This window comes from Cavia porcellus, unplaced genomic scaffold (assembly GCF_034190915.1).
Source record: "Cavia porcellus strain 051 isolate PalLab524CR breed Dunkin Hartley unplaced genomic scaffold, mCavPor4.1 scaffold_2, whole genome shotgun sequence".
NCBI classification, from domain to species: domain Eukaryota; kingdom Metazoa; phylum Chordata; class Mammalia; order Rodentia; family Caviidae; genus Cavia; species Cavia porcellus.
The window spans coordinates 151,240,193-151,261,411 of record NW_026947485.1 but is presented as its reverse complement, the minus strand read 5'-3'; positions in this window follow the sequence as shown (position 1 = coordinate 151,261,411).

Genomic DNA, 21,219 nt, shown 5'->3' with positions numbered 1-21,219 from the left:
TTGTCCATCCTTCATTGCCACACACTGCCTATCCTTATTCAAACCCTCCGATTCACACCACCCCATGATGTTTTTCTCACTCCTAGTAGTGAATGTAATGTTACACACCCATACAATGCGAAACAGCCCGTGATGCTTTTCAGAAACCTATCCTACTTTGGCCCTGCATGTTTCCTGACCTCCATGCTGACTACCCCGTGGTGCGTTTCTCCATCCTACATTGCCACACAATGCCTATCCTGATTCAAACCCCGGGATTCACACCACCCCATGATGTTTTTCTCACTCCTACTAGTGAATGTAATGTTACACACCCATACAAGTGCACCACCCCGCAATGTTTTTCAGAAACCTATCCTACATTGCCACTGCATATTTCCTGACCTCCCCATCCTGAACACCCCGTGGTGCTTTTCTCCATCCTATATTGCCACTCACTGCCTATGGTTATTCAGACCCTCCGAATCCCACCACCCCGTGATGTTTTTCTCACTCCTACTAGTGAATGTAACGTTACAAACCCATACAATGCGCACCACCCGCGAAGCTTTTCAGAAACCTATCCTACATTGCCACTGCATGTTTCGTGACGTCCCCATGCTGACCACCCCGTGGTGCTTTTCTCCAAACTACATTGCCACTTCCTGCCTATCCTAATTCAGACCCTCCAATTCACACCCCCCGTGATGTTTTTCTCACACCTTCTAGTGAATGGAATGTTACACACCAATACTTTGCGCATCACCCCGTGATGTTTTTCAGAAACCTGTCCGACATTGCCACTGCACGTTTCCTGAAATCTGCATGCTGACCTACCCCGTGGTGCTTTCCTCCATCCTACCTTGCAACTCACTGCCTATCCTAATTCAGACCCAGGGATTCACACCACCCCGTGATGTTTATCTCACTCTTACTAGTGAATGTAAAGTTACACATCCATACAATGTGCACCACTCCGTGATGTTTTTCAGAAACCTCTCCTACTTTGCCACTGCATGTTTCCTGACCTGCCCATGCTGACAACCCCGTGGTGCTTTTCTCCATCCTACATTGCCACTCACTGCCTATGCTTATTCAGACCCTTCGATTCACAATCCCCCGTGATGTTTTTCACACTCCTACTAGTGAATGTAATGTTACACACCCATACAATTCGCACCACCCCGCGATGTTTTTCAGAAACCTATCCTACATTGCCACAACATGTTTCCTGACCTCCCCATGCTAACCACCCCTTGGTGCTTTTCTCCATCCTACATTGCCACTCACTGTCTATCCTAATTCAGACCCTCAGATTCACACCACCCCGTGATGCTTTTCTCACTCCTACTAGTGAATGGAATGTTACACAACCATACAATGAGCATCACCCCGCAATGTTTTTCAGAAACATGTCCTCCATTGCAACTGTATGTTTCATGACCTCCGCATGCTGATCACCCCGTAGTGCTTTTCTCCACCCTACATTGCCACTCAGTGCCTAGCCAAATTCAGACCCTCCGATTAACACCACCCCGTGATGTTTTTCTCACTCCTACTAGTGAATGTAATGTTACACACCCATACAATGCGCACCACCCCGCGATGTTTTTCAGAAACCTCTCCGACATTGCGACTGCATGTTTCCTAACCTCCCCATGCTGACCACACCGTGGTGCGTTTCTCCATCCTACATTGCCACTCACTGCCTATCCTAATTCAGACCTTCCGATTCATACCACCCCGTAATGTTTTTCTCACTCCTACTAGTGAATGTAATGTTACACACCCATGCAAAGCGCTCCACCCCGCGATGTTTTTCAGAAACCTATCCCACATTGCGACTGCATGTTTCCTGACCTCCCCATGCTGACCACCCGGGGGTGCGTTTCTCCATTCTACATTGCAAATTCCTGCCTATCCTAATTCAGACCCTATGATTCACACCACCCCGTGATGTTTTTCTCACTCCTACTAGTGAATGTAATGTTACAAACCCATACAATGCGCAACACCCGGCAATGTTTTCCAGAAACCTATCCAACATTGCCATTGCATCTTTCCTGACCTCTCCATGCTGACCACCCCATGGAGCTTTTCTCCATCCTACATTGCCACTCACTGCCTATCCTAATTCAGTTCCTATGATTCACACCACCCCGTGATGTTTTTGTCACTCCTACTAGTGAATGTAATGTTACACCCCGATACAATGCGCACCACCACGCGATGATTTTCAGAAACGTATCCTACATTGCCACAGCATGTTTCCTGACCTCCCCATGCTAACCACCCCTTGGTGCTTTTCTCCATCCTACATTGCCACTCGCTGCCTATCCTAATTCACACCCTCAGATTCAAATCACCCCGTGATGATTTTCTCACTCCTACTAGTGAATGTAAAGTTACACATCCATACAATGTGCACCACTCCGTGATGTTTTTCAGAAACCTATCCTACTTTGCCACTGCATGTTTCCTGACCTGCCCATGCTGACAACCCCGTGGTGCTTTTCTCCATTCTACATTGCCACTCACTGCCTATGCTTATTCAGACCCTTCGATTCACAATCCCCCGTGATGTTTTTCACACTCCTACTAGTGAATGTAATGTTACACACCCATACAATTCGCACCACCCCGCGATGTTTTTCAGAAACCTATCCTACATTGCCACAACATGTTTCCTGACCTCCCCATGCTAACCACCCCTTGGTGCTTTTCTCCATCCTACATTGCCACTCACTGTCTATCCTAATTCAGACCCTCAGATTCACACCACCCCGTGATGCTTTTCTCACTCCTACTAGTGAATGGAATGTTACACAACCATACAATGAGCATCACCCCGCAATGTTTTTCAGAAACATGTCCTCCATTGCAACTGCATGTTTCATGACCTCCGCATGCTGATCACCCCGTAGTGCTTTTCTCCACCCTACATTGCCACTCAGTGCCTAGCCAAATTCAGACCCTCCGATTAACACCACCCCGTGATGTTTTTCTCACTCCTACTAGTGAATGTAATGTTACACACCCATACAATGCGCACCACCCCGCGATGTTTTTCAGAAACCTCTCCGACATTGCGACTGCATGTTTCCTAACCTCCCCATGCTGACCACACCGTGGTGCTTTTCTCCATCCTACATTGCCACTCACTGCCTATCCTAATTCAGACCCTGGGATTCACACAACCCCGTGATGTTTTTCTCTCTCCTACTAGTGAATGCAATGTTACACACCCATACAATGTGCACCACGCCGCAATGTTTTTCAGAAACCTATCCTACTTTGCCACTGCATGTTTCCTAACCTCCCCATGCTGACCATCCCGTGGTGCTTTTCTGCATCCTACATTGCCACGCACTGCCTATCCTAATTCAGACCCTCCGATTCACACCACCCCGTGATGATATTCTCACTCCTACTAGTGAATGTAATGCTACAAACCCATACAATGCGCACCACCACGGGATGTTTTTCAGAAACCTATCCTACATTGCACTGCATGTTTCCTACCTCCCCATGCTGACCACCACATGGTGCTTTTCTCCATCCTACATTGCCACTTCCTGCCTATCTTAATTCAGACCCTCCGATTCACACCACCCCGTGATGTTTTTCTCACTCCTACTAGTGAATGTAATGTTACACACCCATACAATGCGCACCACCCCGCGATTTTTCCAGAAACCTATCCTTTATTGCCACAGCATGTTTCCTGACTTCCCGATGCGGACCACCCCGTGGTGCTTTTCTCCATCCTACATTGCCACTCACTGCCTATCCAAATTCCGAACCTCCGATTCACACCGCCTCGTGATGTTTTTCTCACTTCTTCTAGTGAATGTAATGTTACACACCCACACAATGTGCACCACACCGCAATGCTTTTGAGAAACCTATCCTATATTGCGACTGCATGTTTCCTGACCTCGCCATGCTGAACACCCCGTGGTGCGTTTCTCCATCCTACATTGCCACTCACTGCCTATCCTAATTCAGACCTTCCGATTCACACCACCCCGTAATGTTTTTCTCACTCCTACTAGTGAATGTAATGTTACACACCCATGCAACGCGCTCCACCCCGCGATGTTTTTCAGAAACCTATCCCACATTGCGACTGCATGTTTCCTGACCTCCCCATGCTGACCACCCAGGGGTGCGTTTCTCCATTCTACATTGCAAATTCCTGCCTATCCTAATTCAGACCCTATGATTCACACCACCCCGTGATGTTTTTCTCACTCCTACTAGTGAATGTAATGTTACAAACCCATACAATGCGCAACACCCGGCAATGTTTTCCAGAAACCTATCCAACATTGCCATTGCATGTTTCCTGACCTCTCCATGCTGACCACCCCATGGAGCTTTTCTCCATCCTACATTGCCACTCACTGCCTATCCTAATTCAGTTCCTATGATTCACACCACCCGGTGATGTTTTTGTCACTCCTACTAGTGAATGTAATGTTACACCCCGATACAATGCGCACCACCACGCGATGATTTTCAGAAACGTATCCTACATTGCCACAGCATGTTTCCTGACCTCCCCATGCTAACCACCCCTTGGTGCTTTTCTCCATCCTACATTGCCACTCGCTGCCTATCCTAATTCACACCCTCAGATTCAAATCACCCCGTGATGATTTTCTCACTCCTACTAGTGAATGTAAAGTTACACATCCATACAATGTGCACCACTGCGTGATGTTTTTCAGAAACCTATCCTATTTTGCCACTGCATGTTTCCTGACCTCCCCATGCTGACCACCCCGTGGTGCTTTTCTCCATCCTACATTGCCACTCACTGCCTATCCTTATTCAGACCCTTCGATTCACAATCCCCCGTGATGTTTTTCTCACTCCTACTAGTGAATGTAATGTTACACACCCATACAATTCGCACCACCCCGCAATGTTTTTTAGAAACCTATCCTACATTGCCACTGCATGTTTCCTGACCTTCCCATGCTGACCACACCGTGGTGCTTTTCTCCATCCTACGTTGCCACTCACTGCCTATTGTTATTCAGAGGCTCCGATTCACACCACCCCGTGATGTTTTTGTCACTCCTACTAGTGAATGTAATCTTACACACCCATACAATGCGCACCAAACCGCGATGTTTTTCAGAAATCTAACCTACAATCCCAGTGCATGTTTCCTGACCTCCCCATGCTGACCAGCCCATGGTGTTTTCTCCAACCTAGACTGGCACCAAGTGCCTACCCTAATTCAGACCCTCAGATTCACACCACCCCTTGATGTTTTTCTCACTCCTACTAGTGAATGTAATGTTACACACCCATACAATGCGCACCAACCCGCGATGTTTTTCAGAAACCTATCCTACATTGCCACTGCATGTTTCCTGACCTCCACATGCTGACCACCCCGTGGTGCTTTTCTCCATCCTACATTGCCACTCACTGCCTATCCTAATCCAGACCCACCGATTCTCACCACCCCGTGATATTTTTCTCAGTCCTACTAGGGAATTTAACTTTACACACCCATACAATGCGCACCACCCCACGATGTTTTTCAGAAACCTATCCTATATTGCCACAGCATGTTTCTTGACCTCCCCATGCTGACCACCCCGTGGTGCTTTTCTCCATCCTACATTGCCACTCACTGCCTATCCTAATTCAGACCCTCCGATTAACACCACCCCGTGATGATTTTCTCACTCCTACTAGTGAATGGAATGTTACACAACCATACAATGCGCATCACCCCGTGATGTTTTTCAGAAACATGTCCTACATTGCCACTGCATGTTTCCTGACCTCCGCATGCTGACCACTCCATGGTGCTATTCTCCATCCTACATTGCCACTCACTGCCTATCCTAATTCAGATCCTATGATTCACACCACCCCGTGATGTTTTTCTCACATCCTACTTCAGAATGAAATAATACACACCCATATAATGCGCACCACCCCACGCTGTTATTCAGAAACCTATCGTACATTGCCACTGCATTTTTCGTGACCTCCCCATGGTGACCACCCCGTGGTGCTTTTCTCCATCCTGCATTCCCACTCACTGCCTATTCTAATTCAGACCCTCCGATTCACACCACCCCGTGATGTTTTTCTCACTCCTACTAGTGACTGTAATGTTACACACCCATACAATGCGCACCACCCCGCGATATTTTTCAGAAACCTATCCTACATTTCAACTGCATGTTTCCTGACCTCCCAATGCTGACCACCCCGTGGTGCTTTTCTCCATCCTATATTGCCACTTCCTGCCTATCTTAATTCAGACCCTCCGATTCACACCACCTTGTGATGTTTTTCTCACTCCTACTAGTGAATGTAATGTTACACACCCATACAATGCGCACCACCCCGCGATGTTTCCAGAAACCTATCCTACATTGCCACAGCATGTTTCCTGATCTCCCCATGCTGACCACCCCGTGGTGCTTTTCTCCATCCTACATTGCCACTCACTACCTATCCAAATTCCGAACCTCCGATTCACACCACCCCGTGATGTTGTTCTCTCTCCTACTAGTGAATGTAATGTTACACACCCATACAATGCGCACCACCCCGCGATGTTTTTCAGAAACCTATCCTACATTGCAATTGCATGTTTCCTGACCTCCCCATGCTGAACACCCCATGGTGCTTTTCTCCATCCTTAATTCCCACTCACTGCCTATCCTAATTCAGACTCTACGATTAATACCACCCCGTGATGTTTTTCACACTCCTACTAGTGAATGTAACGTTACAAACACATACAATGTGCACCACCACATGAAGATTTTCAGAAACCTATCCTACATTGCCACTGCATGTTTCCTGACGTCCCCATGCTGACGACCCCGTGGTGCTTTTCTCCATCCTATATTGCCACTTCCTGCCTATCCTAATTCAGACCCTCCAATTCACACCACCCTGTGATGTTTTTCTCACTCCTACTAGTGAATGGAATGTTACACACCAATACTTTGTGCATCACAACGCGATGTTTTTCAGAAACCTGTCCGACATTGCCACTGCACTTTTCCTGACATCCGCATGCTGACCACCCCGTGGTGCTTTCCTCCATCCTACATTGCAACTCACTGCCTATCCTAATTCAGACCCTGGGATTCACACCACTCCGTGATGTTTTTCTCACTCCTACTAGTGAACGTAATGTTACACACCCATACAATTCGCACCACCCCGCGATGTTTTTCAGAAACCTATCCTACATTGCAACTGCATGTTTCCTGACCTCCCCATGCTGACCAACCCGTGGTGCTTTTCTCCATCCTACATTGCCACTCACTGCCTATCGTAATTCAGGGGCTCTGATACACACCACCCCGTGACGTTTTTCTCACTCCTGCTAGTGAATGTAATCTTACACACCCATACAATGCGCACCGCACCGCGATGTTTTTCAGAAATCTATCCTACAATCCCAGTGCATGTTTCCTGACCTCCAAATGCTCACCAGCCCATGGTGTTTTCTCCAACCTAGATTGACACCAAGTGCCTATCCTAATTCAGACCCTCAGATTCACACCACCCCTTGATGTTTTTCTCACTCCTATTAGTTAATGTAATGTTACACACCCATACAATGCCCACCACCCCGAGATGTTTTTCAGAAACCTATCCTACATTGCCACTGCATGTTTCCTGACCTCCCCATGCTGACCACCCCGTGGTGCTTTTCTCCATCCTACATTGCCACTAACTGCCTATCCTAATCCAGACCCACCGATTCTCACCACCCCGTGCTATTTTTCTCACTCCTACTAGGGAATTTAACTTTACACACCCATACAATGCGCACCACCCCACGATGTTATTCAGAAACCTATTCTACATTGCCACAGCATGTTTCCTGACCTCCCCATGCTGACCACCCCGTGGTGCTTTTCTCCATCCTACATTGCCACTCACTGCCTATTCTAATTCAGACCCTCTGATTAACACCACCCCGAGATGATTTTCTCACTCCTACTAGTGAATGGAATGTTACACAACCATACAATGCGCATCACCCCGTGATGTTTTTCAGAAACGTGTCCTATATTGCCAGTGCATGTTTCCTGTCCTCTGCATGCTGACCACTCCGTGGTGCTTTTCTCCATCCTACATTGCCCCTCACTGCCTATCCTAATTCAGATCCTATGATTCACACCACCCCGTGATGTTTTTCTCACATCCTACTTCAGAATGAAATAATACACACCCATACAATGCGCACCACCCCACGCTGTTATTCAGAAACCTATCGTACATTGCCACTGCATGTTTCGTGACCTCCCCATGCTGACCACCCCGTGGTGCTTTTCTCCATCCTGTATTCCCACTTACTGCCTATTCTAATTCAGACCCTCTGATTCACACCACCCCGTGATGTTTTTCTCACTCCTCCTAGTCACTGTAATGTTACACAACCATACAATGCGCACCACCACCTGATGTTTTTCAGAACCCTATCCTACATAGCCACAGCATGTTTCCTACCACCCCATGCTGACCACCACATGGTGGTTTTCTCCATCCTACATTGCCACTTCCTGCCTATCTTAATTCAGACCATCCGATTCACACCACCCGGTGATGTTTTTCTCACTCCTACTAGTGAATGTAATGTTACACACCCATACAATGCGCACCACCCCGCGATGGTTCCAGAAACCTATCCTACATTGCCACAGCATGTTTCCTGACCTCCCCATGCTGACCACCCCGTGGTGCTTTTCTCCATCCTACATTGCCACTCACTACCTATCCAAATTCCGCCCCTCCGATTCACACAACCCCGTGATGTTTTTCTCACTCCTACTAGTGAATGTAATGTTACAGACTAATACAATGCGCACCACACCGCGATGCTTTTCAGAACCCTATCCTACATTGCCACTACATGTTTCCTGACCTCCCCATGCTGACTACCCCGTGGTGCTTTTCTCCATCCTACATTGCCACTCACTGCCTATCCTAATCCAGTCCCACCAATGCTCACCACCCCGTGATATTTTTCTCACTCCTACTAGGGAATTTAACTTTACACACCCATACAATGCGCACCACCCCACGATGTTATTCAGAAACCTATCCTACATTGCCACCGCATGTTTCCTGACCTTCCCATGCTGACCACCCCGTGGTGCTTTTCTCCATCCTACATTGTCACTCACTGCCTATCCTAATTCAGACCCTCCAATTAACACCACCCCGTGATGATTTTCTCACTCCTACTTGTGAATGGAATGTTACACAACCATACAATGCGCATCACCCCGTGATGTTTTTCAGAATCATGTCCTACATTGCCACTGCATGTTTCCTGACCTCCGCATGCTGACCACTCCGTGGTGCTTTTCTCCATCCTACATTGCCACTCACTGCCTATCCTAATTCAGATCCTATGATTCACACCACCCCGTGAGGTTTTTCTCACATCCTACTTCAGAATGAAATAATACACACCCATACAATGCGCACCACCCCACGCTGTTATTCAGAAACCTATCGTACATTGCCACTGCATGTTTCGTGACCTCCCCATGCTGACCACGCCTTGGTGCTTTTCTCCATCCTGCATTCCCACTCACTGCCTATTCTAATTCAGACCCTCCGATTCACACCACCCCGTGATGTTTTTCTCACTCCTACTAGTGACTGTAATGTTACACAACCATACAATGCGCACCACCATTTGAAGTTTTTCAGAAACCTATCCTACATAGCCACAGCATGTTTCCTACCGCCCCATGCTGAGCACCACATGGTGCTTTTCTCCATCCTACATTGCCACTTCCTGCCTATCTTAATTCAGACCCTCCGATTCACACCACCCCGTGATGTTTTTCTCACTCCTACTAGTGAATGTAATGTTAAACACCCATACAATGCGCACCACCCCGCGATGTTTCCAGAAACCTATCCTACATTGCCACAGCATGTTTCCGGACCTCCCCATGCTCACCACCCCGTGGGGCTTTTCTCCATCCTACATTGCCACTCACTACCTATCCAAATTCCGCCCCTCCGATTCACACCACCCCGTGATGTTGTTCTCACTCCTACTAGTGAATGTAATGTTACAGACTAATACAATGCGCACCACCCCCTATGCTTTTCAGAACCCTATCCTACATTGCCACTGCATGTTTCCTGACCTCCCCATGCTGAGCACCCCGTGGTGCTGTTCTCCATCCTACATTGCCATTCAATGCCTATCCTAATTCAGACCCTCCGATTAACACCACCCCGTTATATTTTTCTCACTCCTACAAGTGAATTTAACGTTACACAGCCATACAATCCGCACCACCCCGCGATGTTTTTCAGAAACCTATACTACATTGCCACAGCATGTTTCCTGACCTCCCCATGCTTACTACCCATTGGTGCTTTTCGCCATCCTACTTTGCCACTCACTGCCTTTCCAAATTCCGCCCCTCCGATTCACACCACCCCGTGATGTTTTTTCTCACTCCTAGAAGTGAATTTAACGTTACACAGCCATACAATCCGCACCACCCCGCGATGTTTTTCAGAACCCTATCCTACATTGCCACTGCATGTTTCCTGACCTCCCCATGCTGACCACCCCGTGGTGCTTTTCTCCATACTGCATTGCCACTCACTGCCTATTCTAATTCAGACCCTCCGATTCACACCATCCCGTGATGTTTTTCTCACTCCTACTTCAGAATGAAATAATACACACCCATACAATGCGCACCACCCCGCGATGTATTTCAGAAACCTATCCTACATTGCTACAGCATGTTTCCTGACCTCCCCATGCTGACCACCCCGTGGTGCTTTCCTCCATCCTACATTGCCACTCACTGCCTATCCAAATTCCGAAACTCCGATTCACACCACCTCGTGATGTTGTTCTCACTCCTACTTCAAAATGAAATAATACACACCCATACAATGCGCACCACCCCGCAATGTATTTCAGAAACCTATCCTTCATTACCACTGCATGTTTCCTGACCTCCTGATGCTGTCCACCACGTGGTGCTGTTCTCCATCCTACATTGCCACACTCTGCCTTTCCTTATTCAGACCATCCGATTCACACCGCCCCGTGATGTTTTTCTCACTCCTACTAGTGAATGTAATGTTACACACCCATACAATGTGCACCACCCCACGATGTTTTTCAGAAACCTATCCTACATTGCGACTGCATGCTTCCAGACCTCCCCATGCTGACTACCCCGTGGTGCGTTTCTCCATCCTACATTGCCAATTCCCTACTATCCTAATTCAGACCCTATGAATCACACCACCCCGTGATGTTTTTCTCAATCCTCCTAGTGAATGTAATGTTACAAACCCATACAATGCGCACCACCCCGCAATGTTTTCCAGAAACCTATCCAACATTGCCATTGCATGTTTCCTGACATTCCCATGCTGACCACACTATGGTGCATTTCTCCATCTTACATTGCCACTCACTGCCTATCCTAATTCAGATCCGATGATTCACACTACCCCGTGATGTTTTTCTCACTCCTAGTAGTGAATGTAATGTTACACACCCATACAATGCGCACCACCACGCGATGTATTTCAGAAACCTATCCTACTTTGCCACAGCATGTTTCCTGACCTCCCCATGCTGACCACCCCGTGGTGCTTTTCTCCATCCTACATTGCCACTCATTGCTTATCCTAATTCAAACCCTGGGATTCACACCACCCTGTGATGTTTTTCTCACTCGTACTAGTGAATGTAATGCTACACACCCATACAAGAGCACCACGCCGCAATGTTTTTCAGAAAGTTATCCTACATTGCCACTGCATGTTTCCTAACCTCCCCTTGCTGACCACCCCGTGGTGCTGTTGTCCATCCTACATTGCCACACACTGCCTAACCTTATTCAAACCCTCCGATTCACACCACCCCATGATGTTTTTCTCACTCCTAGTAGTGAATGTAATGTTACACACCCATACAATGCAAAACACCCCGTGATGCTTTTCAGAAACCTATCCTACTTTGGCCCTGCATGTTTCCTGACCTCAATGCTGACCACCCCGTGGTGCTTTTCTCCATCCTACATTGCCACACAATGCCTATCCGGATTCAAACCCTGGGATTCACACCACCCCGTGATGTTTTTCTCACTCCTACTAGTGAATGTAATTTTACACACCCATACAAGTGCACCACCCCGCAGTGTTTTTCAGAAACCTATCCTACATTGCCACTGCATATTTCCTGACCTCCCCATCCTGAACACCCCGTGGTGCTTTTCTCCATCCTACATTGCCACTCACTGCCTATGGTTATTCAGACCCTCCGATTCCCACCACCCGGTGATGTTTTTCTCACTCCTACTAGTGAATGTAACGTTACAAACCCATACAATGCGCACCACCCGCGAAGCTTTTCAGAAACCTATCCTACATTGCCACTGCATGTTTCCTGACGTCCCCATGCTGACCACCCCGTGGTGCTTTTCTCCAAACTACATTGCCACTTCCTGCCTATCCTAATTCAGACCCTCCGATTCACACCACCGCGTGATGTTTTTCTCACTCCTACTACTGAATGGAATGTTACACACCAATACTATGCGCATAACCGCGTGATGTTTTTCAGAAACCTGTCCGACATTGCCACTGCACGTTTCCTGACATCCGCATGCTGACCACCCCGGGGTGCTTTTCTCCATCCTACATTGCCACTCACTGCCTATCCTAATTCAAACCCTGGGATTCACACACCCCATGATATTTTTCTCACTCCTACTAGTGAATGTAATGTTACACACCCATACAAGAGTACCACCCCGCAATGTTTTTCAGAAACCTATCCTACATTGCCGCTGAATGTTTCCTAACCTCCCCTTGCTGACCACTCCGTGGTGCTTTTCTCCATCCTAGATTGCCACTCACTTCTTATCCTAATTCAGACCCTCCGATTCACAACCCCCCGTGATATTTTTCTCACTCCTACTAGTGAATTTAACGTTACACACCCATACAATGCGCACCACCTCACGATGTATTTCAGAAACCTATCCTACATTGCGACTGCATGTTTCCTGACCTCCCCATGCTGACCACCCCGTGGTGCGTTTCTCCATTCTACATTGCCAATTCCTGCCTATACTAATTCAGATCCTATGATTCACACCAATCCATGATGTTTTTCTCACTCCTACTACTGAATGTAATGTTACACGCCCATACAATGCGCACCACCCTGCGATGTTTTTCACAAACCTATCCTACATTGCCACCGCATGTTTAATGCCCTCCCCATGATGAGCACACTGTGGTGCTGTTCTCCATCCTACATTGCCACTCCATGCCTATCCTAAATCAGACCCTCCGATTCACAACACCCCGTGACATTTTTCTCACTCCTACTAGTGAATTTAATGTTACACAGCCATACAATGTGCACCACCCCTCGATGTTTTTCAGAAACCTATCCTACATTGCCACAGCATGTTTCCTGACCTCCCCATGCTGACTACCCCGTGGTGCTTTTTTCCATCCTACATTGCCACTCACTGCTTATCCCAATTCAGATCCTATGATTCACACCACACCGTTATGTTTTTCTCACTCTTACTACTGAATGTGATGTTACACATCCATACAATGCGCACCACCACGCGATGTTTTTCAGAAACATTTCCTACATTGCCTCAGCATGTTTCCTGACCTCCCCATGCTAACTACCCCTTGGTGCTTTTCTCCATCCTACATTGCCACTCACTGCCTATCCGAATTCAGACCCTCCAATTCACACCAATCCGTGATGATTTTCTCACTCCTACTAGTGAATGGAATGTTACACACCAATGCAATGCGCATCACCCCGCGATGTTTTTCAGAAACCTGTCCGACATTGCGAATGCATGTTTCCTAACCTCCCCATGCTGACCACCCCGTGGTGCGTTTCTCCATCCTACATTGGCACTCACTGCCTATCCTAATTCAGAACCTGGGATTCACACACCCCCTAATGTTTTTGTTAATCCATCTAGTGAATATAATGTTACACACACTTACAATGCGCACCACCCCGCGATGTTTTTTAGAAACCTATCGTACATTGCCACTGCATGTTTTCTGACCTCCCCATGCTGACCACCCCATGGTGCTTTTCTCCATCCTGCATTGCCACTCACTGCCTATCCTAATTCAGACCCTCCGATTCACACCACACCGTGATGTTTTTCTCACTCCTACTAGTGAATGTAAAGTTACACACACACACAATGCGCACCACCCCACGTTGTATTTCAGAAACATATCCTACATTGCCACTGCATGTTTCCTGACCTCCCCATGCTGACCACCACGTGGTGTTGTTCTCCATCCTACATTGCCACTCCCTGCCTATGGTTATTCAGACCCTCTGATTCCCACCACCCCGTGATGTTTTTGTCACTCATACTAGTGAATGTAACGTTACAAACCCATACAATGCGCACCACCCACGAAGCTTTTCAGAAACCTATCCTGCATTGCCACTGCGTGTTTCCTGATGTCCCCATGCTGACCACCCCGTGGTGCTTTTCTCCATCCTACATTGCCACTTCCTGCCTTTCCTAATTCAGACCCTCCGATTCACACCACTGCGTGATGTTTTTCTCACTCCTACAAATGAATGGAATGTTACACACCAATACTATGCGCATCACCCCGCGATGTTTTTCCGAAACCTGTCCGACATTGCTACTGCACGTTTCCTGATATCCGCATGCTGACCACCCCGTGGTGCTTTTCTCCATCCTACATTGCAACTCACTGCCTATCTTAATTCAGACCCTGGGATTCACATCACCCCGTGATGTTTTTCTCACTCCTACTAGTGAATGTATTGTTACACATCCATACAATGTGCACCACTCCGTGATGTTTTTCAGAAACCTATCCTATTTTGCCACTGCATGTTTCCTGACCTCCCCATGCTGACCAACACGTGGTGCGTTTCTCCATCCTACATTGCCAATTCCTGCCTATCCTAACTCAGACCCTATGATTCACACCACCCCGTGAAGTTTTTCTCACTTCTACTAGTGAATGTAATGTTACACACCCATGCAATGCGCACCACCCCGCAATGTTTTCGAGAAACCTATCCTATATTGCCATTGAATGTTTCCTGACTTCCCCATGCTGACCACCCCGTGGTGCTTTTCTCCATCCTACATTGCCACTCACTGCCTATCCTAATTCAAACACTGGGATTCACACCACCCCATGATATTTTTCTCATTCCTACTAGTGAATGTAATGTTACACACCCATACAAGAGCACCACCCCGCAATGTTTTTCAGAAACCTATCGTACATTGCCGCTGCATGTTTCCTAACCTCCTCTTGCTGACCACTCCGTGGTGCTTTTCTCCATCCTAGATTGCCACTCACTTCTTATCCTAATTCAGACCCTCCGATTCACAATCCCCTGTGATATTTTTCTCACTCCTACTAGTGAATTTAACGTTACACACCCATACAATGCGCACCACCCCACAATGTATTTCAGAAACCTATCCTACATTGCGACTGCATGTTTCCTGACCTCCCCATGCTGACCACCCCGTGGTGCGTTTCTCCATTCTACATTGCCAATTCCTGCCTATACTAATTCAGATCCTATGATTCACACCAATCCATGATGTTTTTCTCACTCCTACTACTGAATGTAATGTTACACAACCCATACAATGCGCACCACCACGCGATGTTTTTCACAAACCTATCCTACATTGCCACTGCATGTTTCGTGACCTCCCCATGATGAGCACCCTGTGGTGCTGTTCTCCATCCTACATTGCCACTCCATGCTTATCCTAATTCAGACCCTCCGATTCACAACACCCCGTGACTATTTTCTCTCTCCTACTAGTGAATTTAATGTTACACAGCCATACAATGCGCACCACCCCTCGATGTATTTCAGAAACCTATCCTACATTGCCACAGCATGTTTCCTGACCTCCCCATGCTGACTACCCCATGGTGCTTTTCTCCATCCTACATTGCCACTCACTGCCTATCCTAATTCAGATCCTGTGATTCATACCACCCCATGATTTTGTTCTCACTCCTACTAGTGAAAGTAATTTTACGCACCCATACAATGTGCAGCACCCTTCGATGTTTTCCAGAAACCTATCCTAGGTTGCCACTGCATGTTTCTTGACCTCCCCTGCTGACCACACCGTGTTACTTTTCTCCCTCCTACCTTGCCACTGACTGCCTACCTAATTCAGACCCTCAGATTCACACAACCCCGTGACGTTTTTCTCACTCCTACTAGTGAATGTAATGTTACACACTAATACAATGAGCACCACCCCGCGATGATTTTCAGAAACCTATCCTACATTGTCGCTGCATGTTTCCTGACCTTGCTATGCTGACCACACCGTGGTGCTTTTCTCCATTCTACATTGCCAATTCCTGCCTATACTAATTCAGACCCTATGATTCACACCACCCCGTGATGTTTTTCTCACTCCTACTAGTGAATGGAATGTTACACAACCATACAATGCACATCACCCCGCCATGTTTTTCAGAAACATGTCCTACATTTCGACTGCATGTTTTCTGACCTCCGCCTGCTGATCACCCCGTGGTGCTTTTCTGCATCCTACATTGCCACTCACTGCCTATCCTAATTCAGACACTCCAATTAACAAAACCCCGTGCTGTGTTTCTCACAACTACTAGTGAATGTAACGTTACAAACCCATACAATGCGCACCACCCGCGAAGCTTTTCAGAAACCTATCCTACATTGCGACTGCATGTTTCGTGACCTCCCCATGCTGACCACCACGTGGTGCGTTTCTCCATTCTACATTGCCAATTCCTGCCTATCCTAATTCAGATCCTATGATTCACACCACGCCGTTATGTTTTTCTCACTCCTACTAGTGAATGTAATGTTACACATCCATAAAATGCGCAACACCACGCGATGTTTTTCAGAAACATTTCCTACATTGCCACAGCATGTTTCCTGACCTCCCCATGCTAACTACCCCTTGGTGCTTTTCTCCATCCTACATTGCCACTCACTGCCTATCCTAATTCAGACCCTCCGATTCACACCAATCCGTGATGTTTTTGTCACTCCTACTAGTGAATGTAATGTTACACACCCTTACAATGCGCACCACCCTGCGATGTTTTTTAGAAACCTATCGTACATTGCCACTGCATTTTTCCTGACCTCCCCATGCTGACCACCCCGTGGTGCTTTTCTCCATCCTGCATTGCCACTCACTGCCTATCCTAATTCAGACCTTCCGATTCACACCACACCGTGATGTTTTTCTCACTCCTACTAGTGAATGTAATGTTACACACACACACTATGCGCACCACCCCGCGATGTATTTCAGAAACATATCCTACATTGTCACTGCATTTTTCCTAACCTCCCCATGCTGACCACCACGTGGTTTTGTTCTCCATCCTACATTGCCACTCACTGCCTATGGTTATTCAGACCCTCTGATTCCCAACACCCCGTGATGTTTTTCTCAATCCTACTAGTGAATGTAACGTTACAAACCCATACAATGCGCACCACCCGCGAACCTTTTCAGAAACCTATCCTACATTGCCACAGCATGTTTCCTGACCTCCCCATTCTGACCACCCCGTGGTGCTTTTCTCCATCCTAGATTGCCACTTCCTGCCTATCCTAATTCAGACCCTCCGATTCACACCAACGCGTGATGTTTTTCTCACTCCTACTACTGAATGGAATGTTACACACCAATACTATGCGCATCACCCCGCGATGTTTTTCAGAAACCTGTCCGACATTGCTACTGCACGTTTCCTAACATCCGCATGCTGACCACCCCGTGGTGTTTTTCTCCATCCTACATTGCAACTCATTGCCTATCCTAATTCAGACCCTGGGATTCACACCACCCCGTGATGTTTTTCTCACTCCTACTAGTGAATGTATTGTTACACATCCATACAATGTGCACCACTCCGTGATGTTTTTCAGAAACCTATCCTATTTTGCCACTGCATGTTTCCTGACCTCCCCATGCTGACCAACACGTGGTGCGTTTCTCCATCCTACATTGCCAATTCCTGCCTATCCTAACTCAGACCCTATGATAAACACCACCCCGTGATGTTTTACTCACTTCTACTAGTGAATGTAATGTTACACACCCATGCAATGCGCACCACCCCGCAATGTTTTCGAGAAACCTATCCTATATTGCCATTGAATGTTTCCTGACTTCCCCATGCTGACCACCCCGTGGTGCTTTTCTCCATCCTACATTGCCACTCACTGCCTATCCTAATTCAAACACTGGGATTCACAACACCCCATGATATTTTTCTCATTCCTACTAGTGAATGTAATGTTACACACCCATACAAGAGCACCACCCCGCAATGTTTTTCAGAAACCTATCGTACATTGCAGCTGCATGTTTCCTAACCTCCCCTTGCTGACCACTCCGTGGTGCTTTTCTCCATCCTAGATTGCCACTCACTTCTTATCCTAATTCAGACACTCCGATTCACAATCCCCTGTGATATTTTTCTCGTCCTACTAGTGAATTTAACGTTACACACCCATACAATGCGCACCACCCCACAATGTATTTCAGAAACCTATCCTACATTGCGACTGCATGTTTCCTGACCTCCCCATGCTGACCACCCCGTGGTGCGTTTCTCCATTCTACATTGCCAATTCCTGCCTATACTAATTCAGATCCTATGATTCACACCAATCCATGATGTTTTTCTCACTCCTACTGCTGAATGTAATGTTACACAACCCATACAATGCGCACCACCACGCGATGTTTTTCACAAACCTATCCTACATTGCCACTGCATGTTTCGTGACCTCCCCATGATGAGCACCCAGTGGTGCTGTTCTCCATCCTACATTGCCACTCCATGCCTATCCTAATTCAGACCCTCCGATTCACAACACCCCGTGACTATTTTCTCTCTCCTACTAGTGAATTTAATGTTACACAGCCATACAATGCGCACCACCCCTCGATGTATTTCAGAAACCTATCCTACATTGCCACAGCATGTTTCCTGACCTCCCCTTGCTGACTACCCCGTGGTGCTTTTCTCCATCCTACATTGCCACTCACTGCCTATCCTAATTCAGATCCTGTGATTCATACCACCCCGTGATTTTGTTCTCACTCCTACTAGTGAAAGTAATTTTACGCACCCATACAATGTGCAGCACCATTCGATGTTTTCCAGAAACCTATCCTAGGTTGCCACTGCATGTTTCATGACCTCCCCTGCTGACCACCCCGTGTTACTTTTCTCCCTCCTACCTTGCCACTGACTGCCTACCTAATTCAGACCCTCAGATTCACACAACCCCGTGATGTTTTTCTCACTCCTACTAGTGAACGTAATGTTACACACTAATACAATGCGCACCACCCCGCGATGATTTTCAGAAACCTATCCTACATTGCTGTTGCATGTTTCCTGACCTCCCGATGCTGACCACCCCCTGGTGCTTTTCTCCATCCTGCATTGCCACTCACTGCCTATCCTAATTCAGACCCTCCGATTCACACAATACCGTTATGTATTTCTCACTCCTACTAGTGAATGTAATTTTACACACCCATACAATGCGCACCACCCCGCGATGTTTTTCAGAAACATATCCTACATTGCCACTGCATGTTTCCTGACCTCCTCATGCTGACCACCACGTGGTGTTGTTCTCCATCCTGTATTGCCACTCACTGCCTATGCTTATTCAGACCCTCCGATTCACACCACCCCGTGGTGTTTTTCTCACTCCTACTAGTGAATGTAATGTTACACAACCATTCAATGCGCATCACACCGCGATGTTTTTCAGAAACATGTCCTACATTGCAACTGCATGTTTCCGGACCTCGGAATGCTGATCAACCCGTGTTGATTTCTCCAACCTACATTGCCACTCAGTGCCTATCCATATTCAGACCCTCGGATTAACACCACCCCGTGATGTTTTTCTCACTCCTACTAGTGAATAGAATGTTACAAACACATCCAAGAGCACTAACTGGCGATGTTTTTCAGAAACCTATTCTACATTGCCACTGCATGTTTCCTGACCTCCCCATGCTGACCACCCCGTGGTGCTTTTCTCCATCCTACATTGCCAGTCACTGCCTATCCTAATTCAGACCCTCCGATTCACACCACCCCGTGATGATTTTCTATCTCCTACTAGTGAATAGAATGTTACACAACCATACAATGCGCATCACCCTGCGATGTTTTTCAGAAACATGTCCTACATTGCCACTGCATGTTTCCTGACCTCCGCCTGCTGATCACCCCGTGGTGCTTTTCTCCATCCTACATTGCCACTCACTGCCTATCCTAATTCAGACCCTCCAATTAACAGCACTCCATGCTGTGTTTCTCACTCCTACTAGTGAATGTAACCTTACAAACCCATACAATGAGCACCACCCGCGAAGCTTTTCAGAAACCTATCCTACATTGCCACTGCATGTTTCCTGACGTCCCCATGCTGACCACCCCGTGGGGCTTTTCTCCATCCTACATTGCCACTTTCTACCTATCCTAATTCAGAACCTCCGATTAACACCACACCGTGATGTTTTTCTCACTCCTACTACTGAATGGAATATTACACACCAATATTATGCGCACCACCCCGCGATGTTTTTCAGAACCCTGTCCGACATTGCCACTGCACGTTTCCTGACTTCCGCATGCTGACCTCCCCGTGGTGCTTTTCTCCATCCTACATTGCAACTCACTGCCTATCCTAATTCAGACCCTGGGATTCACACCAACCCGTGATGTTTTTCTCACTCCTACTAGTGAATGTAATGTTACACACCCATACAATGCGCAGCACCCCTCGGTGTTTTCCAGAAACCTATCGTAGGTTGCTACTGCATGTTTCATGACCTCCACTTGCTGACCACACGGTGTTGCTTTTCTCCCTCCTACCTTGCCTCTCACTGCCTATCCTAAATCAGAACCTCAGATTCACACCACCCCGTGATGTTTTTCTCACTCCTACTAGTGAATGTAATGTTACACAACCATTCAATGCGCATCACACCGCGATGTTTTTCAGAAACATGTCCTACATTGCAACTGCATGTTTCCTGACCTCGGCATGCTGATCACCCCATGGTGCTTTTCTCCAACCTATATTGCCACTCAGTGCCTATC